This window comes from Diabrotica virgifera, chromosome 7 (genome assembly GCF_917563875.1).
Source record: "Diabrotica virgifera virgifera chromosome 7, PGI_DIABVI_V3a".
Lineage (NCBI taxonomy): Eukaryota > Metazoa > Arthropoda > Insecta > Coleoptera > Chrysomelidae > Diabrotica > Diabrotica virgifera.
In genome coordinates, this window is record NC_065449.1 from 74,008,067 (window position 1) to 74,025,680 (window position 17,614).

At 31.6% G+C, this 17,614-nt stretch overlaps 1 non-coding gene across 1 annotated transcript; it reads right to left on the minus strand.

The window, feature by feature from the left end:
- Window positions 1–17,103: 17,103 nt before the first annotated feature.
- Trnay-gua (transfer RNA tyrosine (anticodon GUA)) lies at window positions 17,104–17,196 on the minus strand. Its single transcript has 2 exons — window positions 17,160–17,196; window positions 17,104–17,139 (listed from the first exon to the last, which is right to left on the minus strand). It is a non-coding gene; the product is annotated as a tRNA-Tyr (tRNA).
- Between the last annotated feature and the right edge of the window lie 418 nt (window positions 17,197–17,614).

Here is a 17,614-nt window from a genome sequence, read left to right on the forward strand (position 1 = left end):
AAACAGACTAACAATATACACAGAACAAAGCATAGGAGACTACCAGTACGGTTTCAGAAAAGGAAGATCCACGATAGATGCTATCCATACACTAAAACAAGCGATAGAGAAAACATACGAGTACGACGGAGAAGCACATATACTTTTTCTAGATTTTAAACAGGGTTTTGACAAACTAAGTAGAAGAAAAATGATCCAAGACTTACAAGAGAGCAAAATACCAAATAAAATTATAAGAATGATAGAAATGACAATGCGAGATTCCCAAGCAACAATAGACACCGGAAGAGAGAGAACAGAAATAATAAAAATTAAAAATGGAGTAAGACAAGGAGATGCGCTCTCAACTGTACTATTTATTCTATCATTAGATAAGATAATAAAAAAGTTGTCAAACGCAGGAACTATAAATAAAAATACAGTACAAATAATTGGATATGCGGACGATATAACCATAGTAGCAACAGATAAAAAGGCATTAAAGAAAACCTTTCAAGAAATAGAAAACGAATCCAAACTAAGAGGACTGGAAATAAATGAAAATAAAACAAAATACATGAATGTAAGTAAAAAAAAAGAAGACGCAACTGACAGAAATGACAATAGACGCACACAGCTTCGAAGAGGTTGAAACATTCAAATATTTGGGAGTATTAGTCAACAGAAGAAATGAAAGTGTAGATATGAAAAGAAGAATTCAAGCAGGAAACAAAGCATTCTACAGAAATAAAAAAATTTTCAAAGATAAGAAGATAAGCCGAAATACAAAAATGAAAATCTACAAAACGACCATAAGACCAATAGTGCTATATGCTTTGGAGACATTCACATTAACAGCAAGAGAAGAAGAGCAGCTGAAAGTTTTTGAGAGAAAAATTATGAGAAAAATTCTGGGACCAAAGAGGGAAAACGAAGAGGATGCAAGGCAATGGATGAACTACGAAATACAAGAATGGATGGGTCAAGAGAACATAGTAAGAGCAACAAAAGCACAGAGAATTAGATGGTATGGACACATAATGAGAAGAGAGAAGAACAATCCGTTAAGAGTTATAACCGAATGGATACCACCAGGTACAAGAACCAGAGGCAGGCCTAAACTCAGATGGAGACAACAAGTGGAAGAAGACTTAAGAAGTATGGAAATTAGATATATAGGAAGCAAAATCAGAGAGAGAGAAGAATGGAGAAAGGTAGTGGAAACAGCGAAGTCACACCAGCAATTGTAAAACCAAAGTCAGAATGGGATGATCCCCCACAAAAAGGATCTTCAAGTGAAAACTGCTTCAGCTTCCTCGGAAGCGTACAGCTTGTATATATATATATATATATATATATATATATATATATATATATATATATATATACGTCTTCATATCAAGGCGAGATCCGACTAAATCGAGGACAACCCGAGATCCACCAATAGGAAATTAATTATTGGAGTATATTGTTCATAAGTATCTTTATAATTAACATATTAATCATGGCACACTTAGAGGGGAAAAGATTTTTGTACTTAAATTTTTCTGATAAATTTACAGCGAAACGAGATCCGTCGCTGAAAAGTAAAGGGGAGGACTTATATACGAAATTTTAGATATTTACCGTTCAACGCGAGATCACACACTGATGCCAGCTCTAAAGAGTATTAGTCGAGCGGTTGGAGCTCGTGTTGTATTGTATATTTCCCACGATATAAAGATATATAATGGGCGTAACTTTTAAGTATCGCTTCTTTTGTGTCTTTAAAAGTCTACGATTGACCTTTCAGAAAGTCCCTTAGTTTTATTACATACATAAGGGTGTGAAAAAAGAAAAAGAATACTTGACAAATAATAACCATTTAATAATGATAATTATTTGCAATACAATATTTTAAAACTATACATTAATATTCTTAAAAAACACTTACTATGAAACCAAAATGTAATTATTATATTCTTAAATAATACAAATTGTTACAAAATAATTATTTAAATGATTGCTTGTTTTAAAAATACATTACAAGAAAGTAAAATTTTTTATAAATATTATTAAAGTTTAAAAAATAAAATAACTAGATATGTAATTATTATTTGATAGTTAAAAAATGATTTTAAGTAAAATGATTTACAAGATAAAAAGAAACACACATAATTTTCAGGGTCAACTCCTAATTGCATGAAAATTTGAATTTAGATTCTACCCATCCCCCACTTCAAAGTTGAATTTGTGCCGTTGATTGCTTTTACTTGGAGGGTGAAAAAATATACGTTTAAAATAAGTCCGGAAACAGATCTGACTAAGTTTAAGCAACTTTTGTTCTATAGAGTTTTTTTAACTTAGGTACTAGGTTAATTTAGTAGTAGGTACTAGAGTCACTTGCGACTAAAAATATTTACTTTTCAACAAAAAAAAAACACGTTTTTCGGCGGTTTTTCGCAAATACTCAAAAAGTAAGTATTATATCGAAAAATATTCTTGGAAAAAATGTAGCATATAAAAATAACGAAAAAATGGTATATTCTTAGTCTATAGAACCAGTAAAAGTAAATTTGTAGCTCATAAAAAAGACGATCTTATCCTTCACATTCCAAATCAAATATTTTAACGTGATACATAGTACCAAAAAATGAAGCTCTTTTCGGGGAAAACCCATTACAATTTTTTTAAAGTGTTAACAAAAAGCTTTATTTTATTTTATAAAAGTTATATACGGGTAGGAGAGACAACGGAACGAATTTTCGAACGTTTAAACAGACGACATCCCAGATTTACCAATTTCTGGACAATTGATCCAAAGGCTGGATTCTAACAACGAAACAGTTGTGGATTTTCAAGTTTTCAATGAGAGTTAGAATGAAAAAACATTAGTGACCTCGAGTATGATGGTTTGGATAATTTGGCTGGTTATATCTGCCATAAATTGAAGGACTCCAGTATTCAATCCGAAGATGTTTCAACGTACACGTGGGTTGATCATTTGAGTAAGTGTGGTTTATGTAAACCATCAGACACTCTCTTGTCATATATTAAGTAACTGGAGACAATTTTTCCTTCCACATGAATGGTGATTCCATTTTGGTAACTAAAAATTATTTAGAAAACCTTATGTCCAAAAGTGTAACTGTAGACTGTTCTAACAAAGCGAACAAGTTATTTTTTAGGTCTCGGATGTACTTCCGAATTAAAGAATTAAACAAGTCTCTTAACAACCTGACATTGCGTAAAAGAAAAATTATGAAAACTGCTACATAGTTGCTGTATGTACGTCTATTTCTCATGCACAAAATTTAAATAAAGTGCATGGCATGAAAACTGTAAAACTTATTTTTGTCTTTTCCACGCCTCTTACTTAAATCTGATGAAATACATTATTCAAAAAGTAAAAAATTTTGTTTTTTTATCAATCCATTAAATTTATGGTTTTATTTTTGGGCTTTTCTTCCCCTTGGTAAAAATTATATTTACTAATGTGTAGGCCACTAATCAATTTTTGCCAACTAACGAAATATAATAATTTTAGTAGATATCGATTATATGAATATTTTTATTTTCCGGATACCAATATAATCAAGAAACTGGGAACTTTACAAATAACTGAAAATCAATTTAAATAAAAGTAAATAGTTTAATAATTTTCCTCTAAACTATAAAAATCACTTAGTTTCTTTTAGTCATAATTCATTCATTTGTGCTATTCTCAAATTTCATTCGCGTTCGTATTACGAACGCATAGACGGGACTATGCTTTACTCTGTTGTTAACGTCATGCGCCAATCGGACGAGCTTACGTAACTAGAATATCAGGGTGTGCATATTTCCGGGTCCCGGTGAATTCGTATCTATTTTAATCCCCATCCTAATTACAGACCAACTGGCAACTCTGGTGAGCAGGTAATTTTTAAATAACGCATTAACTACCGGTGAATTGGTAACTTTCATTTTTTAAGTATTGTTGATAATCTAATATCGGTATTCCAGGTATTTAGCGCTGCACTCCTAGAAAATGGAAAAAATGTCACAGGAAGTGAAACCGATGATGAAACGAAACGCAAAAGAGAAAACTTGGATGATTGTTTTAATAGAAGTAAAATTAAAAAACGGTCACCAAGCAAAGCAGGCAACGAAAACAAGGAAGACATGGAAAATGTTATGATTACAATAATGAAAGAGCCAATGAATAAAAACGATGAAATGCTTCAGGAAATAAAACCAATAAGGAAAGAATAACAACAAACCAATAAAGAGTTAATGGGTGTAAAAGCAGAGAAACAAAAACTAAAAAAAAGAAGTAAAACAGCTACATGAATGAATGGAGCAACTGGAGAAATTTAGCAAAAAGAAAAGCTTGATCGTAACTGGGTTGAAAGTAGAAACAAATGATTATAAGAAATTAAAAGAAGAAATGAAAAATTTCAGAGCCCAAGAGTTGCAAATACAAATAAAACTAAGAAGTGCAAAAAAAATAGGAGAAAGAGTATGCGCAATAGAAACAGAAGCCCTCACGGATAAAATGGAAATCCTAAACAAGAAACGTAAACTAAAACAGCATAAAGATCGTATCTATATAAACAACGATTGGACATCGAAAGAAAAAGAAATACAAAAGGAAATAACTAAAATAGCAAAGGACGAAAGAAGCAAAGGTAAGCAAACGAAAATCGGCTACAAGAAATTAATAGTGAATGGCAAAATCTAGATATGGGACGAAGAGAGAGAACAGCTGATAGAAAATTCAAAAAACTAATAAACGAAGAACAGCGGCTGAAATATGATATTGACATGGCAAAAAAAGACTCGGAAATGCAAACGGTTAACGAAAACAAAATAACGCACACAAAATAAAGAAAGAATCTCAATAAGAAGAAAAGAACAAAACCCATTAGAATGGGCTCTTGGAATATTAGAACCATGCTGGCAGCAGGTAAGATGCAAGAAATAGCTCTTGAAATGAAAAAATACCAACTAGAAATCCTAGCCGTACAGGAAATACGATGGAAGAAAGAAGGAAAAATTGAGAAGAAAAACTTTAGCATGTATTATTCGGGAGAAAACAAACAGGGAACGAATGGTACGGCATTTATGGTGAACAAAAAAATGAGGGAAAAACTGATACAATTCAAAGCAGTTAATGAAAGGATATTTTACATAAGAAAATAAACAAGCCCACATCTCGATAGTCAATTGCTATGCACCCACCGAAGAAGCAAACCAAGAAGATAAAACAGAATTCTAAGACATCCTGGAAGAAACCTGTGAAAATATTCCGAGGAATGAGATATTAATAAAATTGGGTGATTTCAATGCAAAGATCGGAAAGGAGGACTATAATCGTAATGTAGCTGGCAAAGAAACTATTCATGAAACTACGAATGATAATGGAGGAGAAATCTGCAACCTAGCAGCAGCAACAAATACATATATAGTTAGTACTGGGCATAAACATAAAAAAGAAAACAAAATAACATGGATGATACCAGGAAGAATGGATGGAAACCAAATAAATCATACTCTAATTTCGAAAAAGTGGACACAAATAGTACAAGACGTAAGGTCATATAGAGGGACAAATGGAGGCACTGACCACATATTGTTGATAGCCAGGGCCAGATGAAATCAACAACGAACTGATCATCAACGGCGGAGAGGAGCTCACGAAGCGAATGCACAAGTTAATGGTTACAATTTGGAAGGACGAAAGCATGCCAATAGAATGGAAAAACGGACACATCGCACCAATCTTTAAGAAAGGAGATCCAACTAAGTGCTGCAACTACAGACCAATTATGCTACTAAATACAACGTATAAGAAATTGACCACAATTATAAGAAACCGACTAAATCAATACACAGAAAAAATTATAGGACCATATCAACAGGGTTTTAGAACAATAGATCAAAGGAAGATCAACAATAGATGCAATACACGTACTGGCACAAACAATTGAAAAAAGCTATGAACATGACATAGAATTACACATACTATTCATCGACTTCCAACAGGCCTTCAACAGCATATACAGACAACAATTATTAAAAGAAATGAAAAAAATGGAGATACCGGCAAAATTAATAAGACTAACTAGAATGACAATAAAAGACTCAACAGCAAAAGTTAAAACAAATGAGGGCGATACAAATGACATCAAATTAGAACTTGAAGTAAGACAAGGAGACAGTCTGTCAACGACAAACGACACTATTTAATATCGCTCTAGAAGGAGTAATTAGGGACACAGGGCTGAAAAAGACAATTATTTAAAGCTCAACACAGATCATAGGATATGAAGATGAACTGGGACTGGTAGCACGAGATAAAAAGAGACTAGAAGAGGCACTTTTAACCCTGGTAAGAGAAGCAAAGACGAGAGGACTAATAACCAATCAGAATAAAACAAAAAATCTTATAAGCACACGAGACAATGTAAACAGAATAGCAGAAATAAAGATAGGTGAAAATACATTCCAGAGAGTAGATTGCTTCAAATACCTGGGGGTGATGGTGGACGGCAAAAACGGAAGGAGTATAGAGATAAACGACAGAATTAAAGCAGGTAATAGAGTATATTGGAAATATCACCAACTACTCAAGGACAAAAACCTGAGCAAAAAAAAAACAAAATCAAAAATATACACAGCAGCAATCAGATCAGTGATAGCCTATGGAGCAGAAGTAATGTGCCTTACGAAAAAAGACGAAGAAAAGTTAAAAATAATTGAGAGAAAAATTATAAGGATACATGGCCCAGTAAAGACAGAAACAGGGGAATATTGAAAGCTGATGAACCATGAAATAATAAATATAAATAAAGGAGAAGATATAGTAAAATTCATTAAAGCACAAAGCCTCAGATGGTTTGGGCACACACAAAGAAGAGGGGTAGAAGAACTGATCAGGAAGATAATGAACTGGAAACCAGTAAAAAATAAACCAAGAGGAAGACCAAAAATTAGATGGGAAGATCAACTGCTAGACGATATATCAAAGATGGAAATTGCAAACTGGAGAGAAAAGATTCAGGACCGGAGAGAGTGGAAGAAGATAGTAGAGAGGGCAAAAAAACATCACAACCTATGAACTAAGACCTAAAGGAAAAGCGGACTAACTTACCGCGTGAAATGGATTAAAAGAGCTCATATTTGATCGAACTATACTCTAACAAGAGTGAACGGTCCATATAATAATTCCAGGTATGTACCTGTATAAATTACCCTCCTTGAAGTTGGTGTAAAAGGTATTCACCATTTATGTATTGTCTTTTGGAAGGATTACTAGAGAAAATCCAAATACATTTTGAAAAAATGGCTGAAATCGCTGAAATTCTTGTAACAGATTCCGTAATGAGTGTACATGGGTGGTAAATGATTTTAAATTTCACTTAAAGAAAGTGCTAAAAAGTCTAAAACATTTATGGTACTGTTCTGCATCTGGTTTCCAGGCAACCTGTTATACCGACGGTTAGTTTTTTTAATATTTTGAGTAGTAACTATGTTGGTTATCAACAATTTGATGTCAAAAATGCACATTTTGCCATTTTTTGTCTACCAGTAAGAAGAAAAACATTCAAAACAAAATTTAAGATAACCGCATTATAGAGCATGTAAAACAATTTAAACAAGGTTTTATAAATTTCGCTATACTTAATTGTTGCTTATAAAACTATAAATTAAGTCAGTTTAACGTTAATATACCCGTGTTGAGCTGCCCCCCCCCCCACTTGCAAAAATTAAAAAACAAATAGCCCTGATTTATGAGCTATTTATGAGCTCTCATATTCCGCAAACTAAAAATTTTGAGCTTGTTCCACTGAGCAGGAATTTAATACCCTAGTGGGGGGGCTGAGTCAGCCCCCCCACTACTTAAAAATAGGAATATTGAATCGGTTTTTGCGGCAGAATTACGAGCTATTTATGAGCTCTTGAAATGATGTACTTTCGATTTTTGAGCTCATCCCCTTCACCCCCAAACAACCCTTTAATTGATTTAACTTAAGAGAAAGATGCTGAGAAAACTTAAAATATATCGTATTGCGGATATAATTCATATAGCTTATATACTCTAAGAATAAACTATTAAATCAAGAGCATTTCGATTATTGAGCTACAACCCCTTCGCAAGAAAACCACCCTATCTTCCCGGCTTAAGAGAAAGTTGTACTTAAAATGCATTAAACTAATTATTTGGCGACTACATATCATTTAATAATTTATAACCTTCCAAATTACGCGCATTTAGATCAGTAAATTGCAATTTATTTTGTATAGTGCAGTCACTGAAGGTAAAAATCAACGATTACCTTCAATTTCGGTGAACCTTCATCGATTTTCACGAAAATTGGTCAGTAGTTAGAGGATACGTCAAGAAACAAAGGTGACATGGTACCACCTTGCGCCTTTGCCCTGAGGGTGGATACCGCCCCTTCTCGGGGGTGAAAATTATTTTATAAAAAATAAATGCACAAATCAATAAAAGAACAAATTAAAAGCAAAATTTATTATATAAAGTTAATAAAATAAGTCAATACTTTTTAAGTTATTAAAGATCAAAGATTTTAATTATTTGTGAAAAAATGCATGTTTTGAAGAGGTTTTTTGTAAATCACTGAAAAACTTTAAGTTAAATAGTAGTTAACTTAGTTAAATAGTAGTTTAATTCGTATAGCTTATATTCTAAGAATAAACTCAGATGCGTCTTTCGATTATAGAGCTACAACCCCTTCGCAAGAAAACGACCCCATATTCCCGGCTTAAGAGAGAGAGTTGTTCTTAAAATAATTTAAATTAATTATTTGGCGACTACATATCGTTTAATAATTTATGAGCTTGCAAAATATACGCATCTCAATTATTGAATTGCCATTTTCTTTCTATAGTGCAGTCACTGAAGGTAAAAATCAACTATTACCTTCGATTTCGGTAAATCGCCATTTATTTTCACGAATTGACAATAAGAACTTGGGGTTTTAGCCTGGGGTATATGTCACCACTTCTCGGGAGTGAAAATTACTTTATTAAAAATAACCCCACAAATCGAGAGAGTGACAAATTGTAAGCAAAATTTGTTATATAATGTGATTAAAATAAATCAATACTTTTTGAGTTATTAAAGATCAAATATTTTAATTTTTGGAAAGAAAATGCATGCTTTAGAGCGATTTTTCATAAATGACTCAAAAACTGTAAGTTTTTACAAAAAAGTTTTCATCACTAAAATTGAAGCTAATAAAAAATATAATAAATTGCTTACTTGAAAAACCCTTTAATGTTAATTTAAAGTAAGTTATTGGTAATTAAATGTATATTTTTTCCGCGACTGTTCAAATCTAAGGGTTCAAGCTTAAATAACGGGAAAGAGATGCATTTTATAACACTTAGGTACTAAATACTTGTCAAAGTACTTAGAAATACCTATGAAAAATAAGATCCAGAAAAAGTTGATAGTATCAAAATCCGCTCACCAATTTTTGTGAAAATGAATGGAGATTTACCGAAATCGAAGGTCATAGTTGATTTTTACCTTCAGTGACTGCACTATAGAAAGAAAATGACAATTCAATAATTGAGATGCGTATATTTTGCGAGCTCATAAATTATTAAACAATATATAGTCGACAAATAATTAATTTAAATTATTTTAAGTACAACCCTCTCTTAAGCCGGGAATATGGGATGGTTTTCTTGCGAAGGGGTTGTAGTTCAATAATCGAAAGGCGCGTGATTTTAGAGTTTATTCTTAGAATATAAGCTATACGAATTGAACTACTATTAACTTTTTTGTAAAAACTTACAGTTTTTCAGTGATTTACAAAAAACCTCTTCAAAACATGCATTTTTTTCACAAATAATTAAAATCTTTGATCTTTAATAACTTAAAAAGTATTTACTTATTTTATTAACTTTATATAATAAATTTTGCTTTTAATTTGTTCTTTTATTGATTTGTGCAGTTATTTTTTATAAAATAATTTTCACCCCCGAGAAGGGGCGGTATCCACCCTCAGGGTAAAGGCGCAAGGTGGTACCATGTCACCTTTGTTTCTTGACGTATCCTCTAACCACTGACCAATTTTCGTGAAAATCGATGAAGGTTCACCGAAATTGAAGGTAATCGTTGATTTTTACCTTCAGTGACTGCACTATACAAAATAAATTGCAATTTACTGATCTAAATGCGCGTAATTTGGAAGGTTATAAATTATTAAATGATATTATGTAGTCGCCAAATAATTAGTTTAACGCATTTTAAGTACAACTTTCTCTTAAGCCGGGAAGATAGGGTGGTTTTCTGGCGAAGGGGTTGTAGCTCAATAATCGAAATGCTCTTGATTTAATAGTTTATTCTTAGAGTATATAAGCTATAGGAATTATATTCGCAATACGATATATTTTAAGTTTTCTCAGCATCTTTCTCTTAAGTTAAATCAATTAAAGGGTTGTTTGGGGGTGAAGGGGATGAGCTCAAAAATCGAAACTATATAATTTCAAGAGCTTATAAATAGCTCGTAACTCTGCCGCAAAAACCGATTCAATATTCCTATTTTTAAGTATTAAATTAGGGTATTAAATTCCTGCTCAGTGGAACGAGCTCAAAATTTTTAGTTTGCGGAATATGAGAGCTCATAAATAGCTCATAAATCAGGGCTATTTGTTTTTTAATTTTTGCAAGTGGGGGGGCCAGCTCAATACGGGTCGTTAATATAACTTATGTAAAAAATACAACTTATATCTCGATATTACGTGAAATAGCTCAAAGAAATGAGTAAAAATACACGGTTTTTATGACACTCAGTGTAACTACGTAACAATTGTTTTAGTTTCTATATGGACGGAATAACAAAATTTATGTACATCTGACCAATTTTTTCTCAATTTAATTATTTATTGACAATTTAAATGAAAAATAGCCGATTTTAAGAATTTTCGTCTATAAGTTACAATGTTTTACCAAAAAACTGAAAAAAGAACCGATTAGTTTATTGAAATAGCCTTAAAATGAGTTGAAGTAAAATAGAATTGGAGCTTTGTTTATCAATAAACATTAACTATTCAAATTTATTTCTTACGTTTTAAGCTAACTACCTGAGGTACCCCTAAACCCTAAAAATGTCATCAAAACGACGATTTTGAAGCTCTTCCGACTGGATTAAAGAAGCTATTATCGATTCAAACAAAAGTTGTGTATTTTTAATTCTAAATTTCAACTATTTAATTAAAAATAAAGTGTTTCAGTTGAAAATTCAAAGCTGCTACACCCACCGCTTTCACAGGCAGAATAAGAACCCTGCTATTGCATAAGTATATAGATTTTGAAAAACCATTCAAAAAGCATTCCAAAGTTTTTTCGATATGCCGTCTAGTTCTCGAGATATTTGACAATCGCCTTTCTGGACAGAGCCCTTAAATAATGTAAACATTCTTATTCAAGCTAGACATAAGCCGAGTGAGAGAGCTGACCGTGAAATTCATTTGCGATGTTTCCAAATTTACCGGATCTCGGGTTGTCTGCAAAATATATATTTACCATATACACAACGGATCGCGCGCGCTGCCCTCTACAGCGGATTTAGTGGAACCACTGCAATATAAAATTCACCAAAAGGGGTGCAAAATGAGGTCCAGACAGAAATCGATTTCCTTGTACCCTAACCATTGTTACATCGAGATGTCACTATATACACGTGAATACAAGGTGAGATCCAAAATCGGATCTCGCCTTGCAAAACGGATCTCATCTTGTATAGCTTATGATACAAACGGATCTCGCCTTGATATGAAGACATATATATATATATATATATATATATATATATATATATATATATATATATATATATATAATAGCCTAACATGTAATCAACATGACTGAAAATTTGGAAGCAAAAATAACGTACAGGGTCGGACTTATAAAAAATTTATGTAACGTTTGCATTTGAGCTCGTTGCAAATGAAAACTGTCTTAACTAAAATTGAACTGATATGCTCTTTTGGTAGGTTAACTATCCAGAACACTTCAGCTAAAATGAATTTTTTCAAAATTACCGGATTCGCAAAATATCATTTTTTTAATTTAAATAATTTTCAGTACACGCCTTCGCCATAAAATTTAAAAAAATCCCGAATTTGCAAAATATTATTTTTTACTTAAATTAGGAAATCTTATTCGAATACTTTTCTAATATGTTCTCGGAACAAAACCCTCTTAACACTAAATTACATATTTTCCATCGTTTTTGCCTCATATTAGCAGTAATTTTTGTTAAATATCTTAAGAATAATAATTGTTCAAACGCTCAAATATGTCAATTTAACTTAGTAAGCCATGAAATTTGTTTGACATTTATAGTTAAATAAGTAAATTGGCCAGTTCATAATGCCCCTTTTCAGCAAAGAGGACAGAATATTAATTAAATATTACCGTGAAAAATATAATTATGGTGCAAGAAAAATTGTAAATACATTTTCTGAGAAAAATTGGCATATTTGAACGATAGGAAAGTTCTTAAGACATCTAAGGGAAACCCATGTGTCTATTGAACATAAAAGTGGAAGAGGAAGGAAGCGAAACTCAAGAACTGAAGAGTAAGGGTTGCTAGTAAGTAATTGCTAGAGCAAGGGTTGTTTTAGGAATTTTGCAACCTGGCCAATCTGTTGGAACAAGGAAAATCGCAAAAGAAACTAGGATTTTCCGCACATCAGTTCGAAGAATCATTAAAGAAGATTGCCATCTTTAAGTATTTAAAAAAGGTTACTGTCAAAGACTTACTGCCGATGTAAGAGAAAAACGACTGGAAAGATGTAATTTGCGACTCTCCGCAGAGAAGATTCCGCTCTGGTGAAGACATTAGAAAAATATGATTTTCAGATGAAAACACGTTTTTCTTACGTTGATGCTGGGGCAAGAACAAATCTTGCAGCACCTATTACCTGAAATTGAAGAAGATTGCTATGATTGCACTTTCCAGCTGGATGGTGCTCCTTCGCATACTTCCCACAATACAAGGATATTATTGAGTGAAAATTGCCCGGACTATGTTGAGCCAGAGATGTGGCCACCTAACAGCCCAGAATTAAATCCGCTTGACAATTCATTTGAGGAATTTTCGAACAAAATTTGTATGACGAACAAAAATTTGAAACCATCGAACAGCTCCAAGAAAGAATGCAGTTTGGAAAAATTTTGGACAGGGTGTAATAAATGGGGCTATCAATTTATGGAGCAGACGACTTCAAGAAGTGGTAAACCATAATGGTGGCCGCATTCATACTATTTTATTCTAATATTAAAATTATTCAACTATTTTCATAAATGTGTTATTTGTTAAAATGCTATATTATCCTAATTTAATAAAAAAATTGTATTTTGCGAATCCGGTAATTTTGAAAAATTTTATCTTTACTGAAGTGTTTTGGATAGTTAACCTACCAAAAGAGCATATCAGTTCAATTTTAGCTAAGAGAGTTTTCATTTGCAACGAGCTCAAATGCACCGTTACATAAATTTTTTTAAGTCCGACCCTGTACGCTATTTTTGCTTCCAAATTTGCAGTCATGTTAAGGACATATTAGGCTCTTAGCCCTGCAAAAATAAATTAAATCGCTCAAAAAACCAAAAAGTTATTTTCAACTAAAAAATGTACTCCTTTATTTCGGCCCACAGTGTACATGTACAGATACCGTTACAAAATCTACCCCGCCTTCAACATAAATAAAGCATCATAAAGCCGTATATTCCTGGCTGTAATTTTTAATTCCAGTATAGTAGTTGACACTATCGTCTTCTGTAATCAGATCCTGCATGCACCACGAAACGCTCATCGCCGTATTTGCTTAGACCTTTCTTACTTTCTTCCACAGAAAGAGTTGAAAACATTCTAATAACCACTTAATGTATAACAATTAATAACCCAATAATTCTTCTTTTTCTTTTTGTGAAGACATGACCGTGTTTTTTAATGTTTCTCCATAAGTTAGGATTTTCGTATTCTTCCCACTGATCGTCTTTCTATTGGAGAACCGGGTCTTGCTGCTTTTACCACTCTGTGGTCATTGCATATTGGTGCCGTTCTCTTTTTACATAAACCTAATATTCCCTATCTTACAAAGCTGTCGCACCTTTGTTCTACAATGTCTTACCATTAAGTTTTCTAAGGTTTTTCAGCCCATTATTTCTATCATTATTTTACTATATTTTTCATACCTTTACCGATATTTTCATTTCTTCACATTGTTTTATTTATATATTCTGTGGCTTTCATTACTCTACGTGATGTCCAGATATTTAAACTCCATCACTTGTTCCGTTACCTGTCCCTGTCCCCCCAAATCCAGTTTACATCTTAGTAGATTTGCTGTTATTTTCCTGCATTTTGTTATTTTGGTAAATTTATCATGTTTTTTCTGGTAATTATATTGAATTCCTAAAACATACGTTAAAAATAATCTGTATTTTGAGAGGTAAGTATGGTATAGCCTACATATAAGAGATTCTTTTAAGTAGTTTTCCTTCCATTTGATATTTCATCCATGATCAGATTGAACCACAGAGAGCCCAGAGAATCCCCAGGCCAATAATTATATGACTCACAACTTATTGTAACGATAATTATATTTTATACTTGTTTGGACGTTTCCATTTTTAACCGGAAAATTGTTTTCAAACAATTTTTAATCAAAAATAATAATAATTTTAACAGGGAAATGTTTATAATTTGTGGTCGGAGTAAATACCAGTCTGACTTACTTGGTCTTGATCTTGTAGTCATGAGCCATATTTTGAGTGAAATTATGAGATAATTTCTAAATTATAAATTACAAGAACACTAAAATATTTTAATCATTATTTTTACAAACTGCTAACAAAATTTTTTTTATTAAAGGATTATTCAAGTGCTTTTTGGAATTGTTGTTGATATAATATATGAGAAAATGTAGTAGATCTTTCTAATAAAGGGTGAGTCATGAGGAACTGTACATACTCCTACCTCGTATAGAGGCCCCTATGGGGAATAACAAATGACCATTAAAAAGTGTCTACTCCCATTGTTTAATAATATACAGGGCGAGTTTCGCATTTTGACAGAAATTTGTTTTCGTCATAATTTTTGAACGGTCAGATCGATGTGTCTCTTATTTTGGTCAATCGTTACACTATTACCACCTAATCAACTAATTTATTCAAACTAGAAAAAAATCAGGTCTGGCTTTAAAAAATTAGTTCGTTTGGGTCTTAGAAAAAATTTCACCCTGTATACGCTTTTTGAAAACTCTAATATAAATTTTACAAATTAGATAAAAAGGCAATTAAAATGGCATATTTATTTTTTCCCCACACGATTACTTAATTTTTTATAAAAAAATCAAATTTGATTATGAATTAAAAGTTTGGGTAAAGTGAACCATAGTTTTAAAAAAATTACCTTTTATTACAAAAATAATTTTTTTAAACAAATATTCAATTTATGTTACCACCCAATCAACTGATTTATTCAAACTAGAACAAAATCAGGTCCGGCTTTCAAAAATTAGTTCGTTTGGGTCTTAGAAAAAATTTCACCCTGTATAAGCTTTTTTAAAACTCTAATATGAATTTTACAAATTAGACAAATAGGCAATTAAAATGGCATATTTATTTTTTTCCCACACTATTACTTAATTTTTTATTAAAAAATCAAATTTGCCAAAATTGCAATTTTACCATAAAAATAAAAAAAATAAACAACGTTATTCTTAAAATTAAAAGATTCACAATTTTTTTTCTATAACATGTCTAGATCTAAAACTCCCCATAACACTTCTCTTTGGACTCTATAGTTTAAGATAGACGTGATCAAATAGATAAAGTTTAAATTTTTTCACTTAATCTTTGGGATTTAACTTTGCAATTCACGAATCTGCAGCTTTTATTTTTTTAAATTCATAACTTTTACGAGAAGAAGACTAAAAGTCTACAGCAATTTTTATAGTCTTCACAATGGTAAGAGATATGTGCTGTAAGAATTTCAGAAAAAAAAATATTAAAACGGAACAGAGTTGTATTTTAGGATAAAATTCCGATTTTGATAAAATTTATTTTTTACTAAGAAATTAAGTAATTGTGTGGGGAAAAAATAAATATGCCATTTTTATTGCCTATGTGTCTAATTTGTAAAATTCATATTAGAGTTTTCAAAAAGCGTATACAGGGTGAAATTTTTGCTAAGACCAAAACGAACTAACTTTTTAAATCCGGGGCTGATTTTTTTCTAGTTTGAATAAATCACTTGATTGGGTGGTAACATAAATGAAATATTTGTTCAAAAAAAATTATTTTTTGTAATAAAAGTTAATTTTTTTAAATCTATGGTTCACTTTACCAAACTTTTGATTATTATTCATAGTCAAATTTGATTTTTTTATAAAAAATTAGGTAATCGTGTGGGGAAAAAATAAATATGCCATTTTAATTGCCTATTTGTCTAATTTGTAAAATTCATATTAGAGTTTCCAAAAAGCGTATACAGGGTAAAATTTTTTCTAAGACCCAAACGAACTAATTTTTTAAAGCCGGACCTGAGTTTTTTCTAGTTTGAATAAATCAGTTGATTGGGTGGTAACAAAATTTAAATATTTGTTTAAAACAAATTAATTTTTGTAATAAATGTTAATTTTTTTTAAACTATGGTTCACTTTACCAAACGTTTAATTCATAGTTTTTGATTATTTTATAAAAAATTAAGTAATCGTGTGGGGAAAAAAATAAATATGCCATTTTAATTGCCTACTTGTCTAATTTGTAAAATTTATATTAGAGTTTTCAAAAAGCATATACAGGGTGAAATTTTTTCCAAGACCCAAACGAACTAATTTTTTAAAGCCGGTCCTGATTTTTTTCTAGTTTGAATAAATCAGTTGATTAGGTGGTAATAGTGTAACGATTGACCAAAATAAGAGACACATCGACCTGACCGTTCAAAAATGATGACAAATACAAATTTCTGTCAAAATGCGAAACTCGCCCTGTATATTATTAAACAATGGGAGCAGACACTTTTTAATGGTCATTTGTTATTCCCCATAGGAGCCTCTATACGAGGTAGGAGTATGTACAGTTCCTCATGACTCACTCTGTATATGTTAAAAATTTCCTTCGAGCCGGATTTGAACCAGCGACCTATGGATTACTAATTTCGACAATTCCACTACAGTCCACCGCTCTACCAACTGAGCTATCGAAGGTTATTTACTTTTTAGTTAATTAAAAATCCGAATTATACATAATATTTGTACTTTCACCTTTTTATATCAAACACAAATTTATCTCACTAAATAATATATTCTACGCTTTTTGTAAATCAAATTATTCTGTGAAAATGTTGTTGGATAATATGACAATATTATGATTTATTTTCTCATACTTAATCAGTTTTTACAAAAAAAAAAAGGAAAACAGATCACAAAAGTGAGAATGCATGCATAAACAAATCTAGTAAATGCAAATTTACACAATTCAAAATCAATGTATAATTTATAACGGGAAAGTGGGACCAATATACAGGGTGTCCCAGACTAATTTATTCATGCCGTATCCCTTAAACGAATAGAGATTTTTGAATGGGACAAATACTGATTTAATACGATAAATGGGATTTAATGG